General features: G+C 30.7%; 1 long non-coding RNA gene across 1 annotated transcript; it reads left to right on the top strand.

The window, feature by feature from the left end:
* Positions 1 to 4,608: 4,608 nt before the first annotated feature.
* On the top strand, positions 4,609 to 6,610 carry LOC125863287 (uncharacterized). The gene is made up of 3 exons (XR_007446121.1): positions 4,609 to 4,695; positions 5,000 to 5,066; positions 6,346 to 6,610. It is a non-coding gene; the product is annotated as an uncharacterized LOC125863287 (long non-coding RNA).
* Positions 6,611 to 10,330: the final 3,720 nt, after the last annotated feature.

Genomic DNA, 10,330 nt, shown 5'->3' with positions numbered 1-10,330 from the left:
CCCACACTGACATTTAAAAAAAAATATAATGGCAGTCATACACCTTTTTACTTTTTGAAAATAATCCATACTTATTCCTAAAAAAATAGAACTTCCTTTTAATAATAATAATAATTATTATTATTATTATTATTATTATTATAATAATTAGTAATTAGTAGCCTTTTCTTCATTTGTATTTGTATTTATGTAACTTATTTGATAATTATATTATATTCATGGTATGATTTAACAAATAAATTGTGTTGATATAATATCATTATGAAAAATATTATTTTAAAATAAAATTAATAAAATTACCTTATCAATTTTTATTATAATAAAGTACTAGAAAAAATTAGGGAAAATACATAAAAACCCCCCTGAACTTGGCACGAAAACTTACTTTAGTACTTCAACTACACGGGTGTTTATATACCCCCCTAATCTCATTTAAAGTGAATAAATACCCCCCTAAGAATACAAAACCAGTCTCACAGTGGCAAGTATACTACACACGCGCCAAGTCATTGCCATATCAACGCCACATCATTGCCAAGTCAGAATCGTGTTGGAAATCAGTTTTAAAATTTAATTTTTTTCCCTTCTCTCTCCAATGGATGCACTACCTTCCACCTCCATTAGTGTTTTCTCATTTCTTGCTTGATTATCATTAATTTTCACTAATGACTTCTCTATTTTCAAACCTCAATATCTTCTAACAATTTCACTAATTTCTTTTGAGAAAATTCTCATACATTTTCTATCAATATCCATTGATGTGAGATTGCAACAAATATGGACCTACATTGAATTTTTTACCGATTTATTGCTCTCTTTGGTATTTGAGGACAAATAAATCAACTGAAAATGTAGATGAATTCGATCCTTTAGTAAAAAAAAAAAAAACCCTTTCCAATATTCCATCTTCAAAAACCCTTATTTTTTTCATGACATACAACAATCATAATTTTTGAAATCATAAAAATGTGTTAATGAAATTTTCTTTTGTTTGACAGAAATCTCAAGTTTGATCGGAACGAAGTTTAATGATTTTTCTCTCTTTAGTAGATCTGAAAAAAAAAAGAAAAAGAGATGAAGATTAAGATGCAGGTGAGGTAGGGTACAATGGGGGTATTCAGAGAAGGAGAAAGGGCGAGATAATGGGGTTCAAAATAAGTGAAAAGGCCGGGGGGGGGGGGGGNAAAGGGGATTGGGGGTGGGTGGGTTTGGAGAAGATGAATGTAGGGGTGGGCGGGTGGATGATTTTTTTTTCATTTTTAATTATATAATACATATATTAGTGGGACCAATTTTTTAATAAAAAATAAAGACGCGCTTAACTATTTTCGTTATGCCACGTCAGCATTAAGGGGGGTATTTATTCACTTTAAATTAGATTAGGGGGTATATAAACACCCGTGTAGTTGAAATATTAAAGTAAGTTTTCATGCCAAGTTCAGGGGGTTTTTATGTATTTTCCCAAAAAATTATCATGTTTATATAGATTGCCATATTTTACGGGGTATTCTCTAATGTGTTTGAGAAAATGTGTGTACTTATAATTAGGGATCAGGAGATGATAGACAAAACAGTTACAGTGACTGTTTTTTTTAAAGAGCAGTTTTTTAGTTTTTTTTTTCTATTTTAATTTTTAAAAAAACTATAGTTTGTTTTAAACTAAATTTCAAGAAAAACGTTTTTATAACTGTTTTGTTGAGATAATTAAGGCTAAATAGTAGTTTTTTTGTTTTATATATATATATATATATATATGAACGTCAATTTTTTTATTTTAAAAGCATAATATTTTTAAATTCAACTGGATTAAATAAAGCCAAAAAGATGAGTATCTTTTATTATTTTTAAATGTCACATTTTTTTGTTTATATACAATTTTTAAAATTATTTTAGGCTTAATAATGGGTTTTCAAGTTAGTAATAATTTTTTAATTTTATTTTAAATTTTAAATGCCTATTTTGAATAAAATAATAATAGTGTTCATTCAATTAGTTTATTACATTGAGACACATGTAATCAACTAAGTTAACTAATGACAAATGTCAACATACAATAAAGACATATTTAATATATATATATAAAATAATAATAATAATGATAATAATATTTAAAAATATTCGCTCTATGCGCTGGTATGATTTTTTGTTTTGCTCTGCAAATAATTTATTTTTATGTGGTTAATTTGATTATAGTATCTTTTTTTTATTGATCAATTAAATTCATTATTTTGTACATCCTAATTTGTAGGCTAAAACGAGAGAAGGTGTGCTAAAGAGGTTGCAACATGCTTTGTAAATTATATTTAGATTTTAGCTAAAAGTAGAGTTAATAATTTTTATACTAGGTTTTAGATTGATCTATGAACTTAAAATTTAATTAATTAACACAAATATCAATTCAACACACGCCACATATGCTATTAATCTTCATCATACTAGAAGAAGGAGAAGTTGTTAGAATAATGTTTAGAGTCTTTGATGAACATATCCTTAGTACACAAAAATTAGGGTAAAATTTTATTAGCATTATTTGTATATGTAAAATTAACACATTATATATGATTATACATGTACTTTTGTTACTCAATAATAATTCGTATTTAATTATTCATAAATTTAAAAAATTAGTATATTGTAAAATTTAAAATATCGACGCGTGCGCGGGGTATGTACTAGTAACTCTAAAAGAGCAAAATTGGATCTCACAGCTTCTAAGGTCTCTCAATTTTCTCATGTCAAATTGATGTTAATTAATAGATAAAATCGTCATATTCTTTAGCAAAATAAAGTGGCCGATCATAAGTTCTAACAAAGATTGATATTCCTCCTACGGTAAGTTCATAGTTTTTAAGTTTATGATTTAAATTGTTGAAAAACATCAACTTTTATTATTTTACTTTGTTGAGCTTATGTATTTTATGGTAGCTCATCTCATTGCATGTTATATATAGGCCTTTTTGTTTCATTTAGAAGTCTAGGAGGCAACAATTTTTTGTTCAACATGCGTTTTAGTGGTGAAATGGCATTTTCATATTGGAAATCTATGACAATACATCGGACTATTTAATTTCCTGTTTATGGGGATTGAAAAGGGTGTTGTTCTTCAGGAAGCTAGGGTTTTCAATGATCCTCAATTGGATGCAAGAAGATGCTCATAGGTATGGTGTTCTATTCCTTTTTTGAAAAAGAAATTGTCGTGCAAAAGTAAATTTACACTCATTCTGTTTTGTGCCATGATAAATTGGTTAGACTAATTTGTTGTCTTGCTTTCATTTTTGTGTGCCTTTTCGGTGCTCGAGTCATTACAAAGCTTTTGTATCTCTAAATCAGGGCGAAACATTTACAAAGATTAGCTCTAGAGCTATTAGTTCTGACAAACATATATTCTTTTTTTAAAAAAATTGGCATGACTGTACAATGACATGTTACAAGTAGGATGTACCAAATCATGGAATCAACTATATATGCTTTCGTTAAGTTAGACTGCCTACATCGCATCAACTCATGTGTGAACGCGGGGTGTTCGTAGACTATATTGTCTTTTAAATGCCCCAAATTACCATTTAAAGAGGTAAAAGAAACAGTGAAGAAATAGAGAGATGTGTGACATTAGCTATCAAAATAAAGCAACTACATCTTATGAGAAAATGTAAAAAGGTTCTTAATTTACATTTGTGGGGATATGTGTTTGGAAGATATGAATAATATATGATTGTGACAAACTTCTCGATATGCATAGTCCATTGTTCTTACACGATAAAGAGCATTATTTTCATGAATTCTACTTCACTTTGCACCTCAGAAAACATTTTTTTTAATCTGGACTTTTGTTTCCCTAGACAGAATTGGTATTAGTTGATTATGTCTTCATCTGTAGGCCATACCATATGTTCTTCACCTTATAAAAAAAAATGAAAGATGATAACATATGCTATTGCATGTCTGTTTGAAGTGAAGGATAATTTTTAGTGATGCATTATATAAAGTGTGTTAGTATGATATGCTTGGTTTTTGTACCAAATCTGCCTTGATTTGGGATTTATATCCTTTAGACATTAATACATCATTCATGTTTGATTGTCGATTATTTTGACAATTTTGTGAATTGAATTTTTAATGTTTGTGTTCTCCTTAAAGTTGTTACTCGCACCAAGTTCTTGACATTTTGATCAATGAATTATGTTATATTAGTTTGTTGGAGAAATTGCTTATGGGATCAGACGTACTGTATAAGATATATGAAGCTTATGTGGATGTAAATGAAAGTTATTAAAAAAATATTCAGTTGACCTCTGTTACATCAGTCACTCTTATTATGTTTCATTTATTTTCTGTGAGTTTGTCAATTTGTTTTTCGCTGCTTTACTGTTGAATCCATGCGTTGCTGAGTGCTTTATTCTTCACTCTATCTTCCTCCGCTTCTTGATTGTGTAGTTTTATACACAGTTGCCTGCTAAATTAGTATTTAGAAGATAATGTTAATTTACATTCCTCAATTGTTGCATGCAGGTAAATTTTGAATTTGTATAAATTTTGAAATCGAAACTTGTAGAATTTTAAAGGATATTTTGACATTAGATGTTAAGAATTCAATTAATCTCGAAATGCAGATAGTGTTATTTGGAGTTCAAGGGGAATAATGGGTGAACACTACAACAAAGTTGCTTGATAGAGCAATGGGTGGTTCATATAGAGGTAAGGATTTGAATCGTCACATCTTCAAACAGCTAGAAGAATTTTATGGCAGCTTCAATTTTTAGAATCGAAAACATGATATTTCATTATTAGTATATCAATTTTTGCTTTCTAAAGCTCCTCTTTTTCTCTTAGTTAACTACTGTAAGATTACAGTTTGTGTCAACAATAAGTGGTGACCAAATCTTTACTTCTTCATTTGTACAATCTTTTAAATAACTGCGACACCGAGCTCCATTCTCTTCACTATTGAAAATTTTAGTCCTATTTACTAAATTTCAATGGTTTTCTTCGATTTCTACAGGTTTAATGACTTTTGATGAGCAACAAGTATTGTTGCGTTGTTAGTACCATTTGCTCTTCCTTTTAAGGTATTCTCCCAATTCCATTCAATTGGTTCATTATGAAATAGTCTGGATGAGTAGTTGTGAGCTTAAGATTCCTTTTTTGTTTCCCTTTCTCTATGGCTATGGTTCTTTTATGCGCTTCTGTTTTTCGTGCACGTTGGTATGAATTTCAATTAATTAAACAGTAAATAACTTGACATGTATGTCCCTTCTACATGATCTTTTTAAGAGCTAATAGTTGACTCTGTCATTGGTAAACCAAGTTCTTTCTTAGCTGGGAGAGGAAAGTAAAATAAGTTTATGTTGAGAAGAGTTGTTTTATAGTTGTTCAGTGGTGAGAGTAATTTTACAAAGTAATTGATTTATCCTTTAACTTAAAGGTAAATACAGAAATTTCTTTAATCTCAAAGGTTTCAGACACTCTAGATACCTTGTTGATCTTTGAATTTTTTTTTAAAAAACAATCATTTCAAGACTTGGTTGTATTGTTAATATAACTGGATTTGCATTTATGTGTTTCTTCACTTAATTTCTATTTGAATGTGAAGATTTTCTTTGGCGTACAATATATATGACTTAATTCCTAAGAGAGGTCTTGGGTCTTTGACATCACTGATAACAAGCTTTATAGCTCAAATACACATTAGTAAAGGAATTTGTTCATTTGACATGCTGAAGCTTGTACCATTGAGGAGAAATTCTTATAACTCCCCCTGTTTCAATTTGTTTAGCTTACTTTGTTGGCATGATGTAAATTGTTGCAAGGTTTGGACTTTAATTGTTAGTTAGTCTGAAAGAATTGCTTTGTATTGGAGAACTGATTCATAATTGCTTATAGTACTGAATAATAAATAGTCAGATGAAAGCTAATAGGAGAACTAAGTACATAGAGTTATAAGCTTTTAATAGCAGAATAGTTGAACCAAATCAACAAATCAAAACAAGAGGATTCAAAAAAAATTAGGTGTAGAATTATAGTACCATTGGGAACTTTTAAAATCATGAAGAAGATGCATGGTTGGAATCTATATTATAAAAGAAAGAGAGAACATTACCAGCCATGAAGACCTAATCATTTAACGGCACATTAGCAGAACTTGAATAAAGGAAATGATCCAAAAGTATTTTGGTGTAGAACAACGAAACTATATATTCATGTTAGTATTCTGTCACCCAACTACATATAGTCTTATTTTATACTTATCACATTCATTTTCAATCTTTTTTTTTATAAGTATGAAAATTAAGTTTGATTTGGTATTTTCTATGACTAAGATTTGCTTAATTTGTAAATTTATGGCAGGAGCTATGGTCTATCAATTAGAATAAAGGACAGGCTAAGCTCTTGAAATAATGACAACAAAGAGATGGAGGTGACTATATTTCTTCATGAGTTGTAGATTCTTGGTTCCCTATCTTCAATGCTTCTCTCATTTGATTTCTTGCATTCTGTTATTTTAGTCTAGATATTTACTTTTAGCTTCTCACAGATTATTTTAGTTGATAGGTGTTTTCTTATTTTTTGTAGATACTCCAAAACTTTTTGTAATTTTTGAAGTGGCAAAAAGTATGATTACCAACCAAGCTGATGACTATAACTCCTGCTCAGAGGAAATGATGATTTCTCATGTGCTTGTGATGAGTTAGAAAATATGCAAATATTATCAATGATATGAGTGTTGTGTCTATGATGTATATATTTTTATAACACATCAACTATTACTAAATGTATCTAGTGGTCTTTCTTCAGTAGTTTGTCTATTCTGTCCATAGACATGAAAATGTCATATTCTACCATGTCAATACATAATTGATCAAGTCGGATTGTTGTTTTAGCTTCATTATCAATATATATAAACACTACGACAGAAATTACATCAAAACATAATATGTCGGATTCGTGCTCAGCATGGGCCATTACCATCTAGCTTATTTAGAAGTGGGAGTTGTGTTGGGACGAACACTGCAATTAGATATTGTACCCAAGGTTTTCTTAGTGTGTACTTATTTATTGGTTATGGATCAACTTTTACTTTTCAGATGCCTTTTTGCTTAACACGTGTTCTTTTTTCCCTGCAAACTATGTGTATACCAAAGCACTTGCCACTTTTTCTAATACCCAGATGACCACTTTTTCTCTCTCCAGCTTTCTGTCATTTCCCCCTTTGCGTTTTCACTTACATCAATTGTTTTACAATTACAGCTCTCAAATCTATGTTTGCCTCTTCCAACTCACTCTCTTTCTACATCTAAAGCTAAGGTAAGATTGATTTATGATTAATGTTTGTGGTAATGGTAAACTTTGTGATTTTTTCTTTCAAAGATTTTGGTTGTCTTATTCTTTCTCACCTGATGTACTTTCTGTTAGAAATTTTGAATTCAAATCTTTGGCGATTTTCTAATTGATTTATTGTGAATTTTTTTTACTTGCATGTTCTACTTTAAGATGCCTCAAATTGAGAGGACTGATTAAAATTTAATAGGGAACTCCATTAGTTTAGTTTGATCGTGATTCTAAATTTCAAGACGGAGCCTGTTATATTCCAAGCAAACAACCAAAGAGTAGAGTACTAGCTAATACAAATATTGTGCTGGGTAGACTACGGAGTATAACCAAAAGAAATCGACTCAAGGATTTATATATCATGTTAAAACTACTGTCCAAATATAAACATAATATGAGCTCTTCCTTGTCATAATCTGTTCATTGGGTTCCACTGCATCTCTTATCTATTCAACAACAATATCTACCACTGACTCTGGTCAACACAGGCCCAAAAGAGGCTTAGTTTGGTCGTTTAGTTTCATAAACTTACCAACTGTCAGTCTTTCCTACGACATGACATACTCTAAATTTTAGTCGTGTATATTAGAGCTTAGTTACGTCTCCGTTTAAGATAGAATGTCATTTTTAAGCATATCTAAATTTAATAATAATGCCTCAACATTGTGATCTAACATAATGAAAAATCTTTTAATTGCACTATTTATAGTTTTATACCTTTATCCTGTATTTCTTTCGAGCAAGAAAGCTAATTTTAGGAGACTTGTTGAGTGTAGCTTCTACGATTGTTGAATGTAACTTTTGATGGTTTCTTTTGCAAACGGGAGCAAAAGCTTATGTTGCAATTAGATAGATGATTTTAATAAGATTTCATTTCTTAATTGTTTATAATTTCATGTGTTTTTCTCCCTTCTCCATTCTTACTCATCTTTTTTGTGAGAAATTGTCCATTTCATTGTATGAGAGTAAAGTTAACTATAAGACTTTCCTCTTGATAATAGATAGAAAGGAAAGCATATTGAAACCGGACAACATTACCATAGACAGAAAATGCAAGTTGTTTGATGATATCCCTCATACCTATGTTGTTCGGGCTCGCAGACAAGTGCATGTTGGATCCTCCAAAAATAGTATATTTTTGAAGGATTCCACACCAATGTGACAACACTTTTTGAATGTTCGAGCAACTTAGTCTCATACTACTAACAATGCTTTTTTTTCTTTTGAAATTTCCATAACATTTTGATATACCGTGCAACCATTTGATAGGTACATCATCATGATTAAAAGAAAATTCAAAAAGTTACTTTCTGTTTTTCTACTGAATAACCTTGATAAAGTAAATACTGTGCACTGGAACTTATACATATATGTTGTGATCCTCTGTGAACTAAAGAATTGCTAAGTGTAGTCCTAATGCTATTGTTAAATGATCAGTAATTTATTGTACAGTTCATATTGCAAGAGAAGCTTTAAAGAAATCATGAACTTTTGATCCATAGATGCTTTTTGGAGTTAAGAGACCATACTTTCATGGTAAGTATTATCCAATATACTACATTTAATTTGGATCAATTTTAATGTTTATTTATAGTGTGCTCAATGTTTACCAAGTAGATGCTTCATTCCAAAGAAACTGATGCCTAAACTTTTAACTTATTAGAGACTTAGAAATTAGTCATAGGATATATCTTCTTGGATGCTTAGAACTTTTTTATAATGAATACAACTCGGGCATTTAAGAAAATGCTCTTTTGTTTTTTCTCAACAGATCTGGCTTTTGATTTTAGGTCATTAAAAGATATTTGAGGACAAGGACTAGGTATTGTTTTGAAGAAAAAATATTTTTAAAGTTTTCATGTGTCAATAATTTTTCAGTACAAGTTATGTTACAAATTGACATCTTTTACTTTGTCATGATATTGTTTCTAATTATCCACTCGGAAACTTTGTAGTTTATCATTGCATGTTAGTTGTTGCAGGAGAAAAAGAACTCATCTTCAGAGTTTCCATAAAGTATTTTGACATTTCAAGCAGAAGATAGTTCATATTACTATACTTCTGCCTGGAGCCTCTTCACGCCCTTTATTATAGAAAGATTTCAGCTAACCTACTTGAAAATATAAAATGTTGGGGACGGACCATATCCAATCTAGTTCTATATAAGTGGTGGTGCCCTTGGACGACCAAGGGTATTCCAGTCATTTCCCTCCTTAAAAGATCCTTTTCTGCTGAGCCTTTTATATCCCCGGGATTGTTTGCTGCGTGTCTCAGCGGCCACGTGAATCGATCCATGCGTTTCACAATGCAGCTTCTCCTGCTTTCCATTGCTATATGTTCTTTAGCAAGAAATTTACTTCCTCCATGGTTCGTTGTTAGAAGACGAAGAGTTCCTCTCTGTACAGTTTTGCTGCTTCTAGGAACTAGGAACACAAAGGTACGCTTTATTTCTTACATCTGCAGATTATTTCTCCGCTTTGGACAACAAGGATGAGCCGGTGTTTGCCTTGCTTTTGTTCTTGCCAACTTGTTGACCGCTGCTAACTTTGAACTCTTCTTGGTCGATCATAATCTGAGAATCAACAAAAAACATTGAGATGGTCAAAATAGGAAGGAAATATTATTTTTGCTCTCTCATCTGAACTGAAATTGGAGGAAAATGGCAAGTGTATTTTGGCCGACAAAATGACAAAAATAGTATCTTATAGAATCCACAATTTCAATCTCTAGCGGGAACACAAACCGTAGATTTAAAAGGCCTTAAAATTAACACAACTTGCTTTATATCATCATTACGTTAGTTATGTAGCAGTATCTTGTGTACTAAAGTGGAGTAAGCAAAATCCAAACAGAGTGCTATTGGCAATGGTCAAAGATAACCAATAAGCCCACTGCACAGAGTGCGACTAATGCAAATTATTAGTGTCAACTAAAAATGCCAACTTGCTAAAAGGTGTCAACTATATGAATGATATATAATGACCAAAATTTGCTACTGCAATTA

Source organism: Solanum stenotomum, chromosome 4, assembly GCF_019186545.1.
Source record: "Solanum stenotomum isolate F172 chromosome 4, ASM1918654v1, whole genome shotgun sequence".
Taxonomy (NCBI): Eukaryota; Viridiplantae; Streptophyta; class Magnoliopsida; order Solanales; family Solanaceae; genus Solanum; species Solanum stenotomum.
This window is presented reverse-complemented; position numbering and strand designations above follow the sequence as displayed.